Source organism: Lampris incognitus, chromosome 3 (genome assembly GCF_029633865.1).
Source record: "Lampris incognitus isolate fLamInc1 chromosome 3, fLamInc1.hap2, whole genome shotgun sequence".
NCBI lineage: Eukaryota > Metazoa > Chordata > Actinopteri > Lampriformes > Lampridae > Lampris > Lampris incognitus.
Window position 1 is genome coordinate 78,614,601 of NC_079213.1, and position 25,721 is coordinate 78,640,321.

At 43.7% G+C, this 25,721-nt stretch overlaps 1 protein-coding gene across 1 annotated transcript in view; it reads left to right on the top strand.

Moving 5' to 3' along the window:
- chd1l (chromodomain helicase DNA binding protein 1-like) overlaps positions 1-25,721 on the top strand; it is a 47,217-nt gene that overhangs the window by 15,714 nt on the left and 5,782 nt on the right. The gene's annotated exons all lie outside the window — the stretch shown is intronic.

Sequence of the window (25,721 nt, forward strand, 5' to 3'; positions counted from 1 at the left end):
AGAATGTCAAAGAAATTCAGACTGTTCTAAGTTGTGTGTGTGTGTGTGTGTGCGCGCACATGCTTGCGAGTGCATGTTTGGCTATTGTGTCACAAAGTAAATAAACTCTCTTAGAAATGGTGACAGCTGTGCCATTTTTGTTTATTGTAGACCTTTTTATTTGTATGTCAGCTTTTTTACAGTGCCAGAGTGGAGCACTGGAGCCCACCTTGGAACTCGACTCAGACTCAACCTTGATGACTCGGACTCAGGCAATGGGGACTTGACTCGGACTCCACTCGGACTCTTCTTTGGGGGCTCGGACTCAGACTCGAACACTGGGGACTCGAGACTCGACTCAGACTCGAGGTTTAGTGACTCGACTACAATACTGGCATGGCCTCTCTCACCAAATCCATAAACCACCTCTTTGGCCTGACTCTTTTCCTCTTCCCTGGCAGCTCCATATTCAGCATCCTCCTCCCAATATAGCTACCCAGCATATCTCCTCCACACATGTCCAAGCCATCTCAATCTTGCCTCTCTTACTTGTTCTCCTAATCCTGTCCTTCTTTGTTACTCCCAATGAAAATCTTAGCATCTTCAACTCTGCCACCTCCAGCTCCACCTCCTGTCTTTTCATCAAGTCAAGTCAATTTTATTTGTATAGCCCAATATCACAAATTACAAATTTGCCACCACTGTCTCCAAACCATATAACATAGCTGGTCTCAACCATCTTGTAAACCTTCCCTTTCACTCTTGCTGGTACCCTTCTGTTGCCAATCACTCCTGACACTCTTCTCCACCCACTCCACCCTGCCTGCACTCTCTTCTTCACCTCTTTTCCACACTCCCTCTTACTTTGGACAGTTGACCCCAAGTATTTAAACTCATCACTTCTACTCCTTGCATCCTCACCATTCCACTGTCCTCCCTCTCATTCACGCATATGTATTCCGTGCTGCTCTTACTTACTTTCATTCCTCTTCTTTTCAGTGCATACCTCCACCTCTCCAGGTTCTCCTCAATCAGCACCCTAATCTCACTACAGATCACAGTGTCATCCTCAAACATCATAGTCCACGGAGACTTCTGCCTGATCTTGTCTGTCAACCTGTTCATCACCATTGTAAACAAGAAAGGGCTCAGAGCCGATCCTTGATGTAATCCAACCTTCACATTTAACCCAATATCGTGGTAGCTATAGAAAACTTAAAAGAAAATAATTATCTGTTAAATTCATCTTTAACTTTGGTTATTGTGTTTTTTGTGCCTTTTTTGGCAAATGAATTAAGACTCAAAATATGATTGTTGTGAGGTTGAGAGAGTCTGTAACCATAACTGTACAAAAGCATTCAAAAAGAACAATTACAATCAATGGATAGTGAAAAGGCAACCAGATGAACTGATAAACAAAAGATCCACAAGGCCTAAAATCTGCCATCAATACAATGTCAACTGAAACAAAATCACTTGTTGGGAGCAGGGGAGAGTTTGTATGCGAGACCACCGGCTGACAGCTAACCACTCTGATATAATGTCCACTGACTATGTCCTTATATCACTTTTTCCTCTTTCCATTTTTCATGACATGATTTTGCGCAGCAGTAGTAGCCATACACTGTGGTAGTAGCTAACTAGTATAGCATTTGACTAAATTTAAACCAGTCCGAGTCAATATCAAACCCCACAAAGATGCATGCATTCAAAACACAGATGATCCCTGGTTATTTTTTTTTTACAACAAAAATTAACTTATCAATTGCAAATAAACTCAACCACACCATCAGTCAATTTTCAAAGGGTACATTAGCGCAAAAGGGAAAGAAAATAAAGCTCCATATAATTCGGTTTAGTTTATATTTTATTTTTATATAATTTTTCATATTTTCATATAATTCAGTTCAGTTTATATTTTATTTTCCGTATATTTCTTTGCAGAAATGTGATTTCCCGGTTAGCATGATCAGTTCAGTTCACTCAACAAAAATACTCCACACATTTCCTGGTTAGCCAACAAAAAAAAAAACTCAAAACAAGGAAGTATTCCTAACCACAGTTCAGTTCATTTAAATCACAAACAAAAATCTGCAAACCCCCAAAGCTTCAGTCAAGAGGAAAAAAAGAAAAAGGTAACCCGGCTTTCGCCGATTTACAATTACCGTGGTGAGTGATTATTAAACTGTTGTTAAGTCTCTGGAGATGTTAAGCTGTTGGATCCTCGACGGATTCCTTGAGATGATATGATTTCTCACAGGGAAACATATGCGAATATATAACAAGCGTGTACTTAACACGGTGCAAAGGCCTGGGTGGGCTGACGAAGTGGAGGTTTCACTTATTCCTGCTCTATACTCGCTGGTGTCAGTCGACATACTGATTTGTGCGACTCACATAAAGGAAGGTAATAGGCCGGTCTTTTTGGGTGTGGCTAGATGGGGTACAGCCACAGACGTAAGTGACGCAAAATTTCGCCAGGTATATTTCGTTGCTATGGCACTAGCTAGCCTAGCTAACCTCCTGAGAGACATGGCGGCAAATTCAGAAGAAGCCCATGAAGGCTATTTTCAGTTTCCCTTCACGTAGATCTTTTGAGGGGAGTTTAAAAAAATATGAGGGGGACACACTGACGAAATTCGTTTCGACAAAATATGATGTTATCTCTATGGACAAATAGCTAAAGTGTCGCAGACACTAGCTAACGTAAGCTACCATTTTATATTTTTATATAGACTTAGCTGGCTTGCTAGCATTGTGAAGCAGTATCTACACACAAGTAAAAGTGATATTTCATTTAAAATATACAATTACCAGTTTTTATTAAGTGAAAGAAATTGTAGTTATTTTAAGTAAACCTAATTCATCCGACTCATCATTCATCTGGCTTTAAAAATCAAAAGTCCAAACTCGCGGTAGCTCAGGAGGTTAGCTAGACTAGCCATCACCATAGCAATGAAATACACCTGGCAAGATTTTGCGTCACTTCCGTCCGTGGCTGTATCCCATCTAGCCACAACCGAAAGGTAACAAAACCGGAGGTAACTGGCTTGGTCAGGCGTCTCTACAGACACAATTGGCCGTGTCTGCAGGTGGGAAGCCGGATGTGAAGGGCAGGGTAATTGGCCAAGTACAATTGGGAAGTAAAAAGTGTGTGTGTGTGTGTGTGGGGGGGGGGGGTTAAAAAAAATCTAGCCACAACTGGTCTTTTCGAAAGTGGGTAAATCAGAGCCATATTACTGGTCGAAAGGACTGGTGGGTTTGTGGAGGTGAGTGAAAACAGACTGATAGCCGGAAGCAGATTTCTTATTATTTATAACAACATAAGTTGGGCGATCGCCACATTAGCTAGTTACTGTATCACGGCGTCATGGGGGACGGCGACAAAGTGTGAACGGAAAGAAACAGAAAAGATTTAAGAGGCGCTGGATTATTAACCCGATATTATGTTGTATAACGGGTTAACCACAGTTAAGTGTGGTAGCCAATTAGATACAAGGCCAAGGGTTATACGGAAGGAAGTGCTTGGTTTTTGTTCGGAAGTAAACGTGTTAACAGCAACCTCAGTCTCTACCTCGTTATTATCGAGAATAACATAACGTGGTGTCAGAATGAAGCTGGAAAAAGTTATTTGAAGTCACACGAGGGGAGTAGATGCGCCTCCATAAGAGTTGGGGGGGGGTGCCCTACACGTCCTCCTGTGTGAAGAGTTGCTAAATGAGCTTAACAAGCTAGCAGTGTCACCGAGGCAAGGCAGAAAAGATGAGCCAGCCAGGACAAGCAGCAGCAGATCCGGCAAGCAGCGTACAGTTGACTACACCAGGCAAGTTTGATTTTAACAATGCAAACGAATGGCCAAAGTGGATACAAAGTTTTCAGCTCTTCAGAATAGTGTCAAGCCTGGATAAACACATGAATATCAAGTAAACACATTGATGTACATTCGAGGGGACGAAGCTGAGGACATATTGAATGTCTTGCCCTTAAGCCATGATCAGAAAAAATCTTATGAAGATGTGAAGCAGGCTTTTGAGAAGCAATGTGTGAGGAAAAGGAACATTATTTTTGAACGTGCATGGTTCAACAGGTGCAATCAAGAGCCAGGGGAAAGTGCTGAAGCATTTATTACTGTTGTCCATAGCCTAGCAGACCATTGTGCATTTGGAGATCTAAGAGAAGAACTGATCAGAGACAGGATAGTTGTTGATCTAAGAGATGCAAAACTGTCTGAGTCATTGCAGTTAGATCCTGAACTCACATTAATCAAAACTATAGTCAGAGTGCGTCACAGTGAGGAAATGAAGAAGCAGCAGCCTACTAAGCTTAAGTCTAAGTTTAAGCTATGGGGCAGCTTAAACAAGAGGCAGTCAGAGAACATAAATGCAATAAGTGCAAGGCAACAGACCCAAAGAGGCACAAAAGGGCAAAAATACAGCTCACAAGTCAAGCCAGAAAATAAAAACAGAGGCACAGGTTGTGTGGTAGATGTGGAAATGTAATAAAGCACTAGTGGAAGGATTGCCCTGCCAAAGATGCAGTATGCTGTAAATGCAAACGAAAAGGACATTTTGCCAAAAAAATGTCAATCAGTCGGTGTCATCTGTGATATCACAGAAGGTTCTGCGGACCATGGAGCAGAAGATATCGCCTTTCTTGGTGAGGTAGTTATTGAGATTGACAGTGTTGAACATGAGTGGACAGAAACTCTTGAGTTGAATGGGGAGACAACAGAGTTCAAATTAGACACTGGAGCTGGAGTTACAGCTACTCTGAGCCACCACTTCTCTACAGACAAGCATGGGGAACTGCAGCCGCCCAGGATACCCTTGTATGGTCCAGGCAAGCAGCTTTTGAATGTAAAATGACATTTCAAAGGAAAACTGGAGTTTGGAAACAAGACAACTGAACAGGACATTTATAGTGGTCAACCTGATGAAACCGCCGTTGGGCCTTCCAGCCATTGAGGCCTTGACTCTTGTTAAACGAGGGCACACAGTTCAGGTAGGTGAAGACATCAGAGATAGATAACCCCATGGTGTTCAAAGGGTTGGGGAAGCTGACGGACTCATAAGATTGAACTGGAGCCAGAGGCCACACCATATGCCCTGTCTGCCCCACGTCGAATCCCTCTTCCAATGCGGGATAAAGTCAGGGCAGAATTGAATCGCATGGAAGCAATGGGAGTGATATCTAAGGTCACTCCACCCACTCCGTGGTGTGCTGACCTAGTGGTTGTGCCCAAAGCGAGATCAAAGGAGACTACCAGGCTGTGTGTAGATCTGACGCCCCTGAATAAATGGGTCAAGCGGGAGAGACGTATCCTACCAGCTGTGGCTCACATGCTAGCTATGCTCTCAGGAGCGAAAGTTTTCACCAAACTGGATGCCACATCAGGATTTTGGCAAATTCCCTTGACCGAAGACAATGCTCTCCTGACCACCTTCATAACCCCATTTGGTCACTACTGTTTCAACAGGCTGCCATTTGGGATATTCTCAGCCCCAGAACAGCGATGGATGACGCAAATGCTGGAGGGCTGTGAAGGAGTGGTATGCCATGCCGATGACATTTTGGTGTATGGCAAAGATCAGGCTGAACATGATACCAGGCTGCTCCAGGTACTCAGGAGACTCAGAGTTGAAGGGCTAACTCTGAACAAGGACAAATGTTGAGTTTGCTAGGAGATCTTAGACACTGCATCACCACCAAGGGAGTCAGCCCTGACCCAAGCAAGGTCAAAGCCATTCTGGAAATGCCGAGCCAACCTGCGTTGCCGACATCAGAAGAGTGATGGGCATGGCTAATAACCTGGGCAAGTTCTTGCCCCACCTGGCATCATTCACACAACCCCTGAAAGATCTTCTGTCTGAGAAGACAGACTGGTGTTGGGGAACACCACAACGAGAGGCTTTTCAGAAGCTGAAGTCAGAACAAAGCTCACCCAGAGTCCTCGCTGTATACTCACCCAATGCAGAACCGTGTGTGCCAGCTGATGCATCATCCTTCGGTCTGGGAGTCGTTCTGTTCCAGAAATGGCCAGAGAGTAGTGACTGGAAGCCAGTTGTGTTCATTTCCAGAGGTTTGTCTGATGCTGAAAAACACTGCTCAGATTGAGAAGGAGGCAGTAGCAGTGACCTGGTCATGTGACCGCCTGCAATTGTACCTGCTTGGCATGGGGTTCACAATTGAGACAGATCACAAACCTCTGCTGCCCCTAATAAGTACTAAGGCGCTGGATGAGCTTTCCCCTCGAATCCTGAGATTCCGACTGAGACTGTTGAAATTCTCATATGACATTGAACATGTGCCTGGAAAGCTGCTCATCACCACAGACACACTCACAAGCACCAGTGGAGTACACAGTCACTCAGACAGAGAAGGAGTGGGAAGCAGACGTCCAAATATTTGTGGACTCAATCAGACAGTCTTTTCCAGCTACTGAAGGTAGACTGCACCAGCTTGCAGAGACAGAAAAAAGACCCCATCTGCAGTACACTAATTCACTACTGTCGCACTGAGTGGCCTCACGAAGCCCACCTGCCACCTGATATAGCACCTTACTAGAAGGAGACACAGAACCTGCCCCTGGCTGGGGATCTTCTCCTGAAAGAACAAAGAATTGTTATCCCCAGCTCGTCAAGAAAAGAAATGCTCGACATCCTCCATCAAGGCCACCAAGGGATAGTGAAGTGCTGAGCCAGGGCCCATCAGTCGGTCTGGTGGTCAGGGCTTTCAGCGGACATTAGCCAGAAAGTTGAAAACTGTCACATATGCACAAAACACATAACAGCACAGAGGGAACCCCTGTTGACGACTCCTGTACCTAAGAGGCCATGGCAACACATGGGGACAAGCATACTCATCTGGGATAAGACCACCTACCTTGTAGTGGTTGACTATTTCTCCCGATATATTGAAGTTGCCCATCTCCATGTTGCATCCGCCAACACAGTCACATCAGCTCTGAAGAACATCTTTGGTCGGCATGGGGACCCAGAGCTGCTGATGTCAGACAATGGCCCACAGTATGCCTGTACTCTTTTCAAAGACTTTGCCAGAGAGTATGGATTCACTCACATAACCAGCAGCCCAAGATACCCTACAAGCCAATGGAGAGGCTGAGCGAGCTGTGGCCACCGTGAAAGGCTTGTGGAAAGAGGGAGGAGATTATGCTAAGCTCTACTCAGTTATCAAGCCACCCCAATAGAAAACGGTTATTCTCCAGCACAGCTTCTCATGGGGAGACAGCTAAGGACCACTCTGCCTCAACTGTCCAAAACGTTGTCTCCACACTGGCCCAACATCAAGCAGTTCCAGAGTATGGAGACACAAGGCAAGAAAAAACAAGAGCAACTCTACAACAAACGTCACAGAGCACACTACTTACTTGACAGCAGCCCCGAGGTCCTACCTTGTTAAAACAGAATGGACTGTTGAGGAGAAACCGCACACGTCTGCGTGTAACTCATAAGCCAACATCTGATGCAAATGCCCAAGATGACACTGACGCAGGTAGTGTGGACTAAACGGCAGGTGATCCAGACACCACATATGTTACAAGATCAGGCAGACACTCGTGTCCGCCCAAGAGACTGGCCTTACAAAAGTGCACGTTAGTGAGAAACGTAAGTGTTACATGTGTTGCTATTTCAATTAAAGCAGTTTTAGTTCAAAAGAAATTAATGGGATTATTGATGTGAAAAAAATAAGGCTAAGCATTTTGTTATTGTTCAGTGTTAGAGAGCGAGAAATAAAATGTTTCTTACTTAGAGGAGATGTTGTATAACGGGTTATCCACAGTTAAGTGCAGTAGTCAATTAGATACAAGGTCAAGGGTTATATGGAAGTGTGGTTTTTGTTCGAAAGTAAATGTGTTAACATTAAACTCACTCTGCCTCATTATTATCGAGAATAACATAACACACATGATATCTGTGTTGTCTTTACTACAGCGTAGAAGCTGCAGCTATCCAACTAGCTAAACTCTTGCTTGCAAAATGATAACTTGAGTCATACTTTTTTGGTTACCCCTTATCGCATGACATAAAAGCTGCATTGTAAACAAGATGCGCGCGCAGAACGTGGCAAAGCATGGCTGAGAAACAATGTGCGTACTTACGAAACTCACAGATGAAAGCGTATAAAATGTAAAATTAAACGGAGAAAAGTTAGAAATCTGATAAAGTGGAAATCTTAGAATATGCTTAAGGTCTAAGCAAGGAAGACAGAAAACATTACGAGTTGAAACTTACGCTAAGCACTGCAGAAAAACTTCCTGATCCATTTATGCTTGCTGAAGCTCAGTGGACAAGTGATATCACGAAGTTGCCAAACATCGGCTGGAGAGATGTGACTGAATATGCATAGGCACACCAGGTATATTTACGAAAGAATCAACAAAGGCATACAAGTCTTTAGAAGCATATGTTGATGGACATGTCCAAGACTGCTTTTACCATCCATTATAGAAGAACAAAAAGTTTAGCTTCAGTTTGGCATTCTCCTCCCTCAGTCTATAAATTTCCCTATTTCTCTCCCATCAATTCTGCATCAAGTTAAGATATCTTGTTCTTCAAATGTGTAATTTCCTCACTTGTCACTATCACGCTGTACACAAGTACCACTGCGCGGCATGTCCTCTTCAGTTACCTCAGAAAATGTGACATCACTGAAGGGACTGTCAGGTTCATTGTAATTTTGGTTTGAAGCTTGCAAAGAGTTCTCTCTTTTTGCTTGTATTACTTGGTATCGTGCCCGCCTTTTTATCTTCCTCTCAACTACATTCCTGGCTGCCCCCCGAATTCGCTACATTGGTGTCAGAAGTGGGATGGTGATGTCAGAAGTGGGATGGAGAGATCGTAAGGCTGTCGGAAGCGCGTGCGCCGAGAGGGAGCTGCGGATGGGTGTCGTGTAACGACCACGAATGACTAGACTCACAAGCCCTTGGCTAACGGGTCGGACCCTTTAGTCGAGTGGTTAACGTAGTCAACCGTGATATGGGAGACCCAGGTTCGCGTCCCGTATGCCCCACGAACTTGCTACACATACTTGAAATCTAGACTGGGTGCTCTGAATCATCCGATCGCTTCACCTGACGAATGAAGAAACTTTTAAATCAAGTTGAACAAAGAAGTTGTTTATTTCTACCTTTGTCATATGCCTCCAGTAGAAAGTTGGATTGCTTGTACGGTTATGAGATCGAGGCTGGAGTCAAATTATGACCTCAAACATCATGACACAAGAAAGCTGATGGAATCGTTGTCAAACTTGCGGAAGGCTAGGCATTAACAACTCAAACTTTGGTTTGGCAGGTGCTCTACTAGGACAGTATGACTGTAGCGGCCCTTGGCATCAATAAACACAGCGTTGAGTTCGACTGGTACGATTTTATTCCTCCAGAGTACCGTGAAACTATAAAAACACGTAACACAGTACCACAATAACATCAAATAAGCACAAAGATTCACACATTTGTCACATTAGCTTAAAAACACACACACGCCGTTACAACGACTGGGCCGACACGTTACACAAAGCAGTTCAATACAAAAGAAAACACGCCACTAATACAATGCCACATACCTCTCTCCGCCTACCAAGGGTGCAAACTGGATGTTTACAGGCTTCATTCAAGCAACGGCGACAGGTACCCGACTTCGGGCCAAACCGCACTTGTTAAAAGTTGGTAACAAAATGAAACAAATAACAAATGAAAACACGCTCATATAAAGGTTGTGCTTACACCAATGACAAAAACAGCACAAGAAACAATTACTTACTTTGTGTTCATCTGCTCTCTTCCTAACATACTCGGTGCATGACTAGAAAGCGGCGTGTAGCAAACTGGCGTGTGACGTCACTATTTACATTTTCGTTTAACCCTTTCCGGGCGGCGCCTAACCCCGCACCATGAATAGGACATAACAAATTTGGAGAAGGCTGGCCACTTACAATGACGTTTAGAGCTGTTACTTATGTATGCTCAATCACAATACTTATTTGTGTGAGAAACGGACACATACCATATATGAAATGTTCTCTGCAAATCTTCGCGTTTGATATTTGCTCTTCTGACCATGTCTTCCAGTCTTACCGACGGATCGCATGAATCCATGCCTGTCTTCTTGGTTTTTCGATTGGAATTTTCCCTTTCGGCATGCGATAAAAATGCAGATGCCTGTTTATACCATCTCAACCTGAGCGGTCTCTCTAATATAATCGTTCCTAATCCTGTCCTTCTTCGTTACTCCCAGTGAAAATCTTAGCATCTTCAACTCTGCCACCTCCAGCTCCGCCTCCTGTCTTTTCGTCAGTGCCATTGTCTCCAAACCATATAACATAGCTGGTCTCACAACCATCTTGTAAACTTTCCCTTTAACTCTTGCTGATACCCTTCTGTCGCAAATCACTCCCGACACACTTCTCCACCCACTCCAACCTGCCTGCACTCTCTTTTTCACCTCTCTACTGCACTCCCCGTTACTTTGGACAGTTGACCCCAAGTATTTAAACTCAAATGCCTTTGTCACCTCCACTCCTTGCATCCTGACCATTCCACTGTCCTCTCTCTCATTCACACATAGGTATTCCGTCTTGCTCCAACTGACTTTCATTCCTCTTCTCTCCAGTGCATACCTCCACCTCTCCAGGCTCTCCTCAACCTGCACCCTACTCTCGCTACAGATCACAATGTCATCCGCGAACATCATCGTCCATGGAGACTCCTGCCTGATCTTGTCCGTCAACCTGTCCATCACCATTGCAAACAAGAAAGGGCTAAGAGCCGATCCTTGGTATAATCCCACCTCCACCTTGAACCCATCTGTCATTCTAACCGCACACCTCACCATTGTCACACTTCCCTCATATGTATCCTGCACCACTCCTACATACTTCTCTGCAACTCCTGACTTCCTCATACAATACCACACCTCCTCTCTCGGCACTCTGTCATAAGCTTTCTCTAAATCTACAAAGACACAATGCAACTCTTTCTGGCCTTCTCTATACTTCTCAATCAACATTCTCAAAGCAAACATCGCATCTGTGGTGCTCTTTCGTGGCATGAAACCATACTGCTGCTCGCTGAGCATCACCTCTCCTCTTAACCTAGCTTCTATTATTCTTTCCCAAATCTTCATGCTGTGGCTGATCAACTTTATACCTCTGTAGTTGTTACAGTTCTGCACATCGCCCTTGTTCTTGAAAATCGGTATCAGTATGCTTCTTCTCCACTCCTCAGGCATCCTCTCACTTTCCAGGATTGTGTTAAACAATCTAGTTAAAAACTCCACTACCATCTCTCCTAAACATCTCAATGCCTCCACAGGTATGTCATCAGGACCAACTGCCTTTCCACTCTTCATCCTCTTCATAGCTGCCCTCACTTCCTCCTTGCTAATCCGCTGAACTTCCTGATTCACTATCCCTACATCATCCAACCTTCTCTCTCTCTCATTTTCTTCATTCATCAGCCCCTCAAAGTATTCCTTCCACCTTCTTAAAACACTCTCCTCGCTTGTCAGCACATTTCCATCTCTATCCTTGATCACCCTAACTTGCTGCACATCCTTTGCAGCTTGGTCCCTCTGTCTAGCCAATCGGTACAAGTCCTTTTCTCCTTCCTTAGTGTCTAATCTGTCATACAACTCACCATACGCCTTTTCCTTTGCCTTTGCCACCTCTCTCTTTGCTTTACGCTGCATCTCCTTGTACTCCTGTCTACTTTCTTCATCTCTCTTACTATCCCACTTCTTCTTTGCCAACCTTTTCCTCTGTATAATTTGCTGTACTTCCTCATTCCACCACCAAGTCTCCTTGTCTTCCCTCCTCTGTCCTGATGACACACCAAGTACCTTCCTAGCTGTCTCCCTCACTATTTCTGCAGTGGTTTTCCAGCCATCTGGCAACTCTTCACTACCACCCAGTGCCTGTCTTAACTCCTGCCTGAACTCCACACAACAGTCTTCCTTCTTCAACTTCCACCATTTGATCTTCGGCTGTGTCTTCACTCGCTTCCTCTTCTTGGTCTCCAAAGTCATCCTACAGACCACCATCCGATGCTGCCTAGCTACGTTCTCCCCTGTCACCACCTTGCAGTCTCCAATCCCTTTTAGATGGCGCCTTCTACATAAGATATAGTCCACCTGTGTGCACTTTCCTCCACTCTTGTACGTCACCCTGTGTTCCTCCCTCTTCTTGAAATATGTATTCACCACAGCCATTTCCATCCTTTTCGCAAAATTGACCACCATCTGTCCTTCCACATTTCTCTTCTTGACTCCATACCTTCCCATCACCTCCTCATCACCTCTGTTCCCTTCACCAACATGTCCATTGAAGTCCGCTCCAATCACCACTCTCTCCTCCTTGGGTACCCTCTCCACCATGTCGTCCAACTCACTCCAGAATTCTTCTTTTTCATCCATCTCACACCCAACTTGCGGAGCATATGCGCTGATAACATTCAGCAATAAACCTTCAATTTCCAGCTTCATACTCATCACTGTCTGACACTCTCTTCACCTCCAGCACGCTCTTGACATACTCTTCCTTCAGAATTACCCCTACCCCATTACTCCTCCCATTCACACCATGGTAGAAAAGTTTGAACCCACCTCCGATACTCCTGGCCTTACTCCCCTTCCACCTGGTCTCTTGCACACACAGTATGCCTACCTTTCTTCTTTCCATCATGTCAGCCAGCTCTCTCCCTTTACCAGTCATAGTGCCAACATTCAAAGTTCCAACTCTCACCTCCACATGCCTACCCTTCCTCCTCTCTAGCTGCCTCTGGACATGCTTTCCCCCCTCTCTTTCTCCTTCGCCCAACAGTAGCATAGTTTCCACCGACACCCTGCTGGTTAACAGTACCGGTGGCGGTCGTTGGTAACCCGGGCCTTGACCGATTGGGTATGTAAGTCTTATTTATGATCCGCATATTTGATTTGGCAAAGATTTTACGCCGGATGCCCTTCCTGACGCAACCCTCCCCATTTGTCCGGGCTTGGGACCGGCACTAAGGATGCACTGGCTTGTGCATCCTCAGTGGCTGGGTTAGCTAGCGAACTAAGCGTTCTCCAATAAAGACCAAGGCATGACTTTTCTTGATTTTACTGAAGTAATGATTTTGTTGTAAAACTGAAAATACACACAGAAAAAATACACACATCATTACACATGACATATAACGTAACAGAATGCCATTAAACTGAGGATTTACGTCATAAGTAGTTATGCTAACAGACTCAACAACACATGCGAGGAAGGCCAAGATGGCGGCAGCGTGATAGACACTTTTTCGGAACTTTCCTCCAACTTACACAGAAAAGTAGCACCAGAGACTTATTCTGCTGATTTGAAGTAATGTATCACACTTATTCAGCTAAACGCAATAGTGAAGGTCGCTCAACCGCTACTCCCAAAAAAAAAAAAAATCACCTCTCCTAAAAAGGAAAAATGGAACAAGAAACGGCAGACAACGTCGAGGCTGTGCTCAAGCCAGCTATCAAAGAGCAAGGCTCTTCGATTGGAAAATCTATTGAGGAACTCAAATCTTCAATCAACTTCCTCTCTGCCGACATGCAAGATATAAAAGGTACAATACAACACACGGTGGATAGTCAGCAAAGCCGAAGAAAATTTTAAGTCCTTGGAAAACAAAGTTTTGGAGTTGGCAAGCAATAAAGGGAGGTGGAATCTGCGCCTACATGGTCTCCCTGAAGAAGAGGAGGAGGAGGTGAGAAGGAAGGTGATTGACATGCCAAAACGTGGCTCCAGGCTATAAAGAGAAGTTTCCAGTAGTAATTGATTCGGTTCACAGGCTTGGTAGAAAACACCCAGCCAAAGCACAAACCCGCAATATCGTCCTTCAGTTTTCTATGATGCGTTTTCGCAACATGGTCTGGAAGATGTCCAAACACCCTGAGTACCTGAAGCAAAGAAATCTCCACTTCAAGTAGGATTTCACTCCGGAGGATCGCGAAAAACAACTGATTGTGGCCAATAATCCAGCAAGCCCATCAGGAGAAGAAGATTGCCTACTTTGTCCGAAGCAGAGCCTTTGTAGATAACAAGGAGATACACTGACTGATCAGATGCTTGTATACGGTTTCAGCTAGGAGGATAAGTTCTACTTCCTGCACATAACCATCTTTCAGGTTACAGTGACGTTGGTTTTGTTTAATAATTTGCTTTATAAAGTTCTTTACAGTTAATGCTCGAGGTTTGAGAGATATTACTAAACGAAAGGCATTATTTCTTTATGCAAAAAACATTGATGCTGACCTTTGTCTGATCCAGGAAACTAATTCTGTTGTTGAAGATTATAACTTTTGTAAATCACAATGGGGGGGGGGGGGGCTTGTGGATGTCACATGGAAATCAGCGTTCAGCAGGAACACTAATTCTTAAGCACAAATTCAGTGGTAAGATCATCCTCACTCAAGCTGACCCATATGGACACTACATTCTTATGGTTCTTTGCTACAATAACCAGATTTTTCTGATTGGTAATGTTTATGGCTATAACAGTGCTGTGGAAAACAGGGAGTTGTTTGAAACTTTAAGTACAAATATAGATGCTCTTTTAGGAAATTTCTATGATATGAAAATTATTTTGGGTGTAGATTTCAATGTTACTGTAAATGATGGAGTTGACAGATGGCCAAGTAGACAAAAAGAAAACTCTCTTATTGATTTTATGAATGAGAGAGGCTTAATTGATATATGGAGAGTCTGCAACCCCAATTCTAAAGTATTTACCTGGAAAAACAAGCCTGGCTCTTTACAGTCAAGAAATTATCTTTGGTTAATATCAGAGTCTTTATCCTTCTCACATTGTAAAGCTGAAATTATCCAGACACCTCTAACAGACCATACAGCCATTCTATTGAATTTGAATATGTCATCACATAGAGTAAATAAAAGGACTCCTGCTTATTGGAAGCTTAATAATTCACTATTACTACATGAATCCCTAAATTTACTTATTAAAAATAAGATAACTGAGTACCTGATAATGGCAGAAAATGAAACGGCTTATGGGAAATATTGGGAGCTTCTAAAATTTGAATTAAGGAACCTTTTAATGGAAATGGGTGCAAATATTAAAAAAGATAAAAACGAAGAAAATGATTTAATTGTTGAAATAATTTCCTTATCTTGTATATTGCCTGAAAACATGTCTGTGATTCAAAGAGCACAATTGCAAACACTGCCAATGAAACTAGATCAGTTATACATCAGCAAAGCCAAAGGAGCTTTTATACGCTCAAGGGCTAAGTGGATCGAAGAAGGCGAACAGAACTCCGGTTATTTCTTTAAATTGGAGAAACGAAGACAAAATAAAAATGGCATAACAAGACGTTCCCTAAATGGCACTGTTGTTGACAATCCAAAAGACATTGCTAAAATTTGCGAAAATTATTATAAAACTCAATACAAAAATAACTTATCAACAGCTGAAATGGAAGATTTCTTCAATTCTTTAGGTAAGGTTAAGTCAATTGGACATGTTAACAAAACAATATGTGACGCTCCAATCACTAATGAGGAAATTAAGGACGCTATTAAGAAACTTAAATTGAACAAATCCCCTGTAGTAGATGGGTTGACTTGTGAATTTTATAAAATGTTTTCTGCAGAGCTTGCCCCCTTTCTACTTAATGTTTCTATCGAGAGTATAAACAATGAAGAACTCCCTCCTTCACGATGCCAAGGTTTAATTACTCTAATCCCAAAACCCCAGAAAGATGTCCTAATATTGGATAATTGGCATCTGATTTCACTGCTAAACTGATTCTAAAATTTTTGCATAATGTATAGCCAATAAATTTAAGAAAGCCCTACATTACATTATTGATGAATCTCAAAATGGCTTTGTCTGGTAGATATATCATTGATAATATCAGACTCGTCCTTGATATCTTAGACTATTCAGATTTAGTACTAGACAATAGTTCCATTCTCTTTCTAGATTTCCACAAGACCTTTGACTCTATAGAGCAGCAATTTATGTTCTAAGCACTTGATTTATTTGGATTTGGAGGACATTTAAAAAAATCAATATGCACTTTATACGCTTTTGGGAATAGTTCGATTAAGTTACCTCATGGAACTTCAAAAAGACATAGAATAGAATGGGGGATCCATCAGGGATGTCCCATCGCCGTATATTTATTTTTACTTCCATTGCAAATTTTAGCCTGTTACATTAAAAAGAGTAGTTTAAAAGGAATCTTGACAGCAGTAAGGATAATCTCTCTGAGTCAGCTAGTGGACGATACAACTCTATTTCTACAGGATAAATCTCAAATTGATGTTGCAGTTAAAACTCTTTGATAAATGTTCTGCAGCTTCTGGTCTCAAGCTTAACCTATCCAAATGTGAATTGCTTCCCATCAAGGCCTGCAGTGATGCAGAAGTTTCAAAAGTTTTAAAAGTTAAATGCCTCGGGGGGGGGGGGGTCACCGTTGTTAAAGACCAAACTGCAAGAATGAGTAAAAACTTTAATCCACTTATTTCTTCACTACAGCAGAGATTTAATTTATGGATTGAGACTTAACCATAACTGGATGAGTGTTGCTCTCCAAAGCTGAAAGTCTATCTAGACTTGTCTATGCTAGCTCAGCTGTCGATGTCTTAAAGGATATATGTACAAAAAATGATAAGACCTTGTTTGATTTTATATGGAAAAGGAAATTTCATTTCATTCGAAAAAATGTAATGATTAACAAGCTCAGTAATGGTGGTTTCAATGTCATAGACTTTCATACTCTTCACTCCACTTTTAAAATTAAATGGATCAAAAGATACTTGACAAATCCAAATTCATTATGGAACTTTATATCAACATATGTATTTGATGCATTAGGAGGATTTAATTTTATATTAAGATGTAATTACAATATAGAAAAGCTCCCTGCAAAACTCTCCAATTTTCATAAACAGTTACTATTATGCTGGTCCTTGGTATACAAAAATTTTTCCCCTCACAAATACTACATTTGGAATAACCAGGATATATGTTTCAAGCACAAATCATTGTTTTTTAAGAAATGGGTTGATAATGGCATACTACTTTTCTGTCAGTTGTTTAACAAGGAAGGTCATATGTTTACTTATAATGAATTCTTATCATAATATAACATTCCTGTACTTCCTAGAGAATTCGCTGTTGTCTTCGATGCTATTCCATCAGGTATTAAATCTCTGTTGTCATCATCAACCAGATATTATCATTCAAAACTACTCCACCAGAATTATACATAGGGAATTCAGATCCTTTTTTAAGTAGAAAAAATAATAATAAATGTATAAGGGAAATAATCCAGAGGGGCACAATTAGTAAACCTGCTTTTGTTTTTGTTTGGAATAATTTGTATCTTGCTATAGACAGGGAAAAAACATGGTTATTGCCCAAGAACTATTTTGTTTCAAATAAGGTGCGAGAGGTGTCCCACGCGGACAGCTCAGCTGTGAGTTCCCTGAGAAGGGCTGTTCCTTGGATTGTGACTGGGGCCTGAAAACCCAAGGGGTCGAAAACACTGTTCACTGTGGAGAGGACTCCGTGGCGAGTAAATGGCTTGGTGTCAGCTGACACACAGAAGGTGAATGTGTCACTTGTTATGTCCCACAAGAGACCCAGGCTGTGTTGAGTGGGTGAAACTTCTCCACTGAGATCGACATCTTTGGTGGCTGCCGCACAGTCTTCAGGTGGGAAAGCTTACAGGATAGCTCGACTGTTTGAAGCAAACTTGTGAAGCCAGAGGTTTGACTCAGCAAGTGAATTCTGTTCTGTGTAGCAAGTCAATGGCTTTAACATAGAAGTGACGCTCTACAAAGTTGACTGTGGCAGTTCCATGTTCTTGCTATGAATGAACTATCTGATAGTTCTTCTAAGTTTGTAGCTAGCTACAGCAGGAGATGGGCTGTTGCCAAAACATGAACCTTCATGCTGTAGTCTATGACTTCTTTTGTCATATTATTGTCCTTGTACCAGAGGAATCTCAGGTAGTTCCTGTGGTCTTCTCACGCTAGGAAGCAGTGAAACATCTGTTGTATGTTGGCCAGGACAGCCACCTTTTCCTTCTGGAACCACATCAGAACTCCAAGAAGTGAGTTGTTGAGGTCGGACCCTGTGAGGAGCACATCACTGAGAGAAATGCCCAAATGTTGGGCACTTGAGTCAAACACTACCCTGATTTGACCTGGTTTTTGTGGATGGAACACTCCAAAGGTCGGCAGGTACCAGCATTCTACCTCTTCTCCCAGTGGTGGTGCTACCTCGGCATGGTCGTTCTCCAGTATTTTTCCCATGAAGGCCACATATTGCTGCTGCACCTCTGGCCTCCTCTTTAGGCTTCGTTGGAGTTATGCAAAACGTTTGACCACTTGTTCTCGGTTGTTAGGCCAACGCAGTTTTGGCTATCTGAATGGGAGTGGGGCTACCCAACTATGTGACTCATTCCTGTAGACTTCTTCATCCATCAGTTTCAAGAAGATCTCATCTTCAACTGAAGATGCCAGCTTGTTGTCATGTTTGGTGTGATTGAGTACGGTTTGTCCCAACATCTCTTCTGCAGCCTTACTGGACTCTGAGAACCTGTCTTGCACCTCCCTGCCATGATGAATCTTTTCTTTGATATGTAAAAGGCATGTGCAGGGTTGGAGGAGAGGATGGCCATAGTCCAGCACAGTTGTCTTAAAGGTGTTGACTGTTTGTTGGCATGTTTGCATTCCCCAAACAAACTTCTCTAACTAGCACCCAGCCTAGATCTAGGCGTTGGGGGAAGGGGGTGTTGTGAGGGCCGTTGACTTGTTCCTGTACCTTGTGCACTCTAATTAGGTCTCTGCCAAGCAGCAGGAGAATCTCAGCAGCAGGGTCAAGCTCTGGGATGTGCTATGCTACCTTGACAAGATGTGGGTGATGTAGAGCTGCATTCAGCATTGGGATTTCAGACCGATTGTTGAGTATATCATTGCACCCCATGAGTGGAGGGAGAGGGATTGGGACCTTTCCATTGAGTGACTCAATCACATAGTCTTCAGCCCATCGGCCAGATGTTTCCATTGTGTTGGAACACATTCTCAGACAGTAAGAGTATGGTTCACACTTGATGTTGAACAGCTCAAAAAATTTAGACCTTGCTAGCAGCTGGTTACTTTGGTCATCCGGGATGACATAGGCCTTGATAGCTTTGTATGGTTGACTGTTAAGATATACTTTCTCAAGACAAATCTTAGAACATGACCGGCTGACTTGTCCTCTTCCACAAACTTCAGTACAGTTTGAGTCGACAACGGCTGTGACGTTGCTTTCTTCTCCCTCCCCACTGTTGTGTGGTGCAGTTGACGGAGTGGCCTGGATGCATAGCAGAGCCGTGGTAGGCGCTATCATACTCCGTACACTTAACTGCAGTAGCACAGTTCTTTGCTAAGTGAGTGGTTGAGCCACAACACTTAAAGCAGATTCCTCTTTCTTTGAGAAAGGTCTTTCTGTCCTCCAGATTTCTAGCTCTGAAGGATTTACATAGCTTGAGGGGGAGTGGCTTGCCATGTATTGGGCAGCTTTTGTTTGGGTTGTTGACACTTTTCACAAGAGTGTTTGTGCTCGAGCCTGTTGAGGAAATATTTGTCTTGTGAACCGAAATGGGGTTCCTCGTGCCTCTAAAGACAGGTTTTTCAGGTAAGTCACTAGCACTTGGAAGAGCGAAACTGGGGTCATTCCTCTTCCGTGCCTCATAGCATACAAACCTGGTGAAGAATTCAAATGGTGGAAATTGTCCTCCATTTTCTTCTTTGTGCCTCGAACCAGCAGAAATCCATTTTCTTGACGCGCATAAGGTAGTTTCCCAACTATGGGTTCAATTCCACGTGCAGTATCCAGGCAGGACAGGGCTAGGAGGTATCCATTCCCCTTGGACTACTGTAGTTCCATTAGCAAGTCTGCTCGTTCCCGAAGCTTCATATGGTCTTTCCCTGAAACTCTTGGGAAATTGTCAAGCCGGCTGAAAAGAGCACTTTCAATTATTTCAGGTGCCACATAACATTCCTGGAGACGTTCCCAGGCCTTTTTGAGTGCTATGACTGGATTTGTCACATGCACTGATTGCAGACATTTGACATGGTCGCTGGATTCGCTACCAAGCCATTTAGTCATCAAGTCTAATTCCTCAGTAGCTGTGAGGCCTAACCCTTGAGTGCCGTTAATGTATGATGACTCCCACGCGCGACAGTTTTCAGGCTTATCATGAAATTGATATAAACTTGAACTCACCAGGCCCTGCTGAGCTCAGTACTGCGCTAGGTGTTCAGTTGTTGGTGCACCGTGGTTAACTGTTGGCATATGGAAGGGCTGTGCAGACTCGTTCAAATCAGAGTGACACATTTTTTAATTTCTCCGATGGTCACTTTCTCCACGTGGAGCCTGATTTTCCATTTTGTTTGCTGATGGCACATACACATCATCAAAACCGTCTTTGGCTAACATAGGGTGGCTAGTGTTATTAGCATGTAATGGCTCATTTGGAAAAACAGAGGGCTGCCATCATAAATGGGAAGGATCATTAGGGCTTAATTGAAAGGCTTAATTTGCAGGGGGCTGACATGTTGAGGGGCTAGCATTAATGGCTGCTTGCACTGGGGAGTCAGTAGGTGGATGGTTTTTCTGTGAGTGTGGGTCAAAATGAGACTGAATGTATTCAACTGTCTGTTCCATTTTGTCTTCCTCTGGTGGGCCTATTTCATCCATCCATCCATTATCGAAACCACTTATCCTGCTCTCAGGGTCGCGGGGATGCTGGAGCCTATCCCAGCAGTCACTGGGTGGCAGGCGGGGAGACACCCTGGACAGGCCGCCAGGCCATCACAGGGCCGACACACACACATTCACACCTAGGGACAATTTAGTACAGCCGAGTCACCTGACCTACACGTCTTTGGACTGTGGGAGGAAACTGAAGCACCCGGAAGAAACCCACGCAGACACAGGGAGAACATGCAAAATCCACAAAGAGGATGATGCGGGACGACTCCCAAGGTTGGACTACTCTGGGGCTCGAACCCAGGACAATTCTTGCTGTGAGGTGACCATGCTAACCACTGCACCACCATGCCGCCCTGTTTCATCCAATAAAACACAATTCTTCATTGCCTCTGCTGCTTCCCACACAGCCACCGTAGCTTCGGTAGCCGCTGCCTCTTGACGGACAGCAAACGCTTCTAGCTCAGCATCCCTTTTTGCCTTTTCCAGCTGTGATCCTAAGTCTTTAGCTGCTTTCTCTTTCTGGTTTTCAGCTTCTCAGTCTGCTTTTTCCTTCTGGTATTGAGCTTCTCTGTTGACCTTTTCCTTCTGTACTTTAGCCTCCTTAGCAGCTCTCTCTATTTTAGCTTTAGCTGCCCCTGCTTTAGTGTGAGCGTGTATTAATGAGCTAGTTGACGAAGTAGATGACCATGAACTACTTCTACTCGCCACTGAAATCTTATCACTTTGTTTTGCTTCCATGTAATCATGATGTACACCAGCTTTCCTTTGTCTTTTCACTATGTTCAAGTTCAAGTGCTTTATTTGTCATATGCATAGAAATACAGAATAAAACATGCAGTGAAATGAAAGGGGGTACTCAGTCTGTCACTGTGTGAAAAAAGACATAGGCCTAGTATATAGAGATAAAAGACAAAAGATCAGTGCATTCTTAAGTCAAAATAAAACAAACAATAAATAAAAAATAAAAACCTAGCTGTCTCAAGTATGTGAAAGGTCATATATGTTGAGAGTTCTTATGGCCTGTGGATAGAAACTTCTCTTTAGTCTCTCTGTTTTGGCCCTAAGACTACAGAGGCGTCTACCAGACCCCAATAGCCTGAACAGTCCATTGTTAGGGTGAGAAGTGTCGCTGATGATCTTCTTGGCTCTTGTCCTCACCCTTCTGGTGTAAGTGTCCTGCAGGATGGGGAGGGATGTTCTGGACCACTCTCTGCAGGTCAACTTGGTCACGGGCAGAACAGTTTCCATTCCAGACGGTGATGCAACCTGTTAGGACGCTCTCCACAGCCGAGGAATAGAATCTCCTCAGGATGGAGGGGGAGACCTTGAATTTCCTCAGCCTTCGGAGGAAGTAGAGCCTCTGTCTGGACTTCTTTAGAGTGTGCTGGTTGTGAAGAGTCCAGGTGAGGTCCTCAGCGATGTGTACGCTGAGGTATTTAAAGTGATACTGACATCAAAATCTGATAATTCCTATTGATAGGCTATGTTCCGAGTTGAAATGTGACCACGGAGAAATTCAGTGGCCAAAACAGTGTGTCTGCGGCCACTCGAGAGAGATCTGTGATTGACTGTAAATGGTGTCCAATGACAAATTGTGCCAGTGGATACGTAGACACCAGTCAATTTGCATATAGGGTGTGTCCGTAGCGAGATGCTACAAAACCACAGAGAAGCCGTTCTTCACCCCCTCCTGCTAGCTACTTGGCTTGAGTTTGTGCTATATTGCTGAGACTTTATTGTCAATCTTGCTATGACATATTGCTATCTATCTATCTAAACTTAGCACAAAAAGTAAGGAAATGTGTGTTTGGTAGATTATTTCTTTGTTGTAACAATGCTTCTTGGCAATAAATCTTATATCAGGCACCTGATTGTCAGCACCTGGGGTACCAGGAGCTCAAAACAAGAGTCAATAGCCAACAGCAAAATAAGCTGTTTGGCATCGGCAGAGAAGATTTGGCAAATTTTTCATGGGTGCAACCCACATACTCAGCTCTGTTGCTCATCCCACAAATGCATGTTCCTTACAAATGTGGCACCATTTAAAAGAGAAATAAACAGGCTTTCCAACGGTATAAGATTTATTGCCAAGAGGCATTGTTACAACAAAGAAATAATCTACCAAACACAAATTTCCTTACTGTCTGTGCTAAGTATATTTATCTAAATATCTATCATCTATCTATCTAACAGTTATTTGTATCATCGAACATATTATTCGTCAAGTTGTATTGCATTGCTGTGACGAGCGATACCGAGCCCCACCCATGTGAACACCCACGAAGACAGTAGCCAATAGCTTTGAATTCATAAAACCACACCGATTTTCGGTTATGATTCAAACTCCCAATGCTAAAAAAATGTGTTCAGAAAGGGCATGTCAGTCGCTCTTTAAAATTGGAGACCCTCTCCACAGGTTCCCCGTTGATCTTTAGTGGGTTGTATCCTTTCCCCTGCTGTCTCCTGAAGTCCACCACCATTTCTTTGGTCTTGCTGACGTTCAGGGTCAGGTTGTTGGACTGGCACCACTGTGACAGGTCATCTACTTGGTTCAGATAGGCCTGTTTGTTGTTGTTGGAAATCAGGCCTATTACCACTGTGTTTGCAAATTTGATGATGGAGGTGGAACTGTCTGTGGCTTTGCAGTCATGTGTGTAGATGTTGTACAGCAGAGGGCTCAGCACACAACCCTGAGGAGCACCTGTGTTGAGGATCAATGTTACAGAGGTTAGGCCGCCCGCCCTAACCACCCGGGGCCGGTCAGTAAGAAAGTTGGACACCCAATTGCACAACGGGGTGTTGATTCTTAACAACCTCATCTTCGTGACAAGATTGAGGGGGACTATAGTATTAAACGCTGAACTGTAGTCAATGAACAGTATATGTACATAGTTCCCTCTCCCCCCCATCCAGGTGGATTAAGGTGGTGTGCAAGAGGTTGGAGATGGCGTCGTCTGTTGTTTTTATAGGCAAACTGGAGGGAGTTGAATGAGCTGGGCAGGGATGAGCAGATGAAATCTTTCACCAACCTCTCAAAGCACTTCATCACTACTGACGTCAGGGCCACTGTTCGGTAGTCATTCAGGCATGATGGACTGTTGTTCTTTGGCACAGGGACAATAATGGACCACTTGAAGCATAGGGGGACGACGGCTTGGGCCAGAGCTGTGTTAAAGGTGTATGTAAACACTGGAGCTAGCTGGTTAGCAAAGGATTTTAAGACCCGGCCAGAGATCTCGTCAGGCCCTGCAGCTTTCTTGCCATTTACCCCCCTAAGGACCCTCCTCACATCGCTCTCAGTGACGGTGAATGGGGGTTCCCCGCTGTCTACTGTGGCCATTTGGCTGTTGGTGCCGTTAGCCTCGTAGCGCGCGTAAAACACGTTCAGTTTGTAAGCTAGGGAGGGATTCACACTCGTAGCCGAGCAAGGATTGTTTTTAAAATCCGTAATGATCAGTAGCCCATTCCACACGCGAGCGGAGTCACCTTCATTAAAGTCGGCTTCCACTTTGTCCTTACAGCGCCGCTTAGCCTCTTTGACTGTCTTCCGCAGGCCGTAAGACGCTGCTTTGTAATCAGTCATGTCACCAGAAATCAGCCCTGCATTGTAGGCGGTGGTGCGAGCTGTTAACAAACTGCTCTATCGACCCATGGTTTCTGGTTCGGGAAGATCTTAATCTTGACAGTCGGAATGATAGCATTTGTTAGCATTGAGGTGTAACTCACTGCTACTTCCGTAAACTCACTGACGTTAGCCGAGGTCGTGCGGAACATCTCCCAATCAGCGTTCTCAAGAGCGTCCTGCAACATGGCTTCCGATTGGTCAGCCCAGCGCTTCACCTCTTTCGCCATCGGAGATTCTCTAGGACTTTTTATTTAGATTTCGGTAGGAGGATAGCGGCATGGTCTGACTTGCCCAACGCTGAAAGGGAGATGGCGTTATAGCTCTCCCTAAACTGCGTGTAGCGGTGATCCAGTGTATTTCTTCCTCTCGTGGGGAAGTGAATATGTTGTTTAAATTCTGACATGCCCCTGGTAAGATTTGCTTTGTTAAAGTCGCCAACCACTATGAAAGCAGCCCCCGGATACCGTTGTTGCTGTAGTTGTTAGTTTATCACCTCCTGCAGCTCGGATACGGCAATGTCAGTGTTGGCTTGTGGTGGAATACAGACCGCTGCGATGATCACTGATGTAAACTCGCGGGGCAGGTAGAATGATAGTTAGATGCTCCAGGTGGGGAGAGCAGGACCGAGAGAGAACCGTAACGTTCCTTGGGTCACACCACTTGTTGTTTGTCATGAAGCAGACTCTTCCACCTTTGGATTTGCCGGACTCCTCTGTTCTATCCATACGGACAGTGGAGAAGTGTTCGGCCGGTGTAACTGCGTGGTCCGGTACGATGGGGGTCAACCAGGATTTGGTGAAACACAGGATGTTACAGTCTCTAATGTCCTGTTGGAATTGTATCCTCGCTCTCATGTCATCCAGCTTATTCTCTAATGATTGAACATTTGCGAGTAGGATGCTCGGCAAGGGTGCGCGGTTTGCCTGGCTCCTCAGCCTGTTTCTGACCCCAGCTCGTTTCCCTCGGATGTTTTTTGAGCTTTGGGGTTGCGTCTGGTCTCACCCGCGCTACCCGGAAGTGCGAAATGTTGTCTTCACTACAGCGTAGAAGCTGCAGCTATCAACTAGCTAAACTCTAGCTTTCAAAATGATGACTTGAGTTGTAGTAAGCTTTACTTGCTGTTTACTCTGGCTCTTTACACCATCTTACACAGACAGAGTGAAAACTGACACAAAAACAATATAAACAATCACCATTTTGTTGGTAGCGTGCGTTTTTTTCCAAATGTAAATACGTTTAAATAAAACCCTTTTAATTACAACCAAATCAAATGCTTTTTCATGTAAATAACTTTTTTAAACATTAATTTACAAGTAAAATAATGAGATTATTTACTCACGACGTGGCATT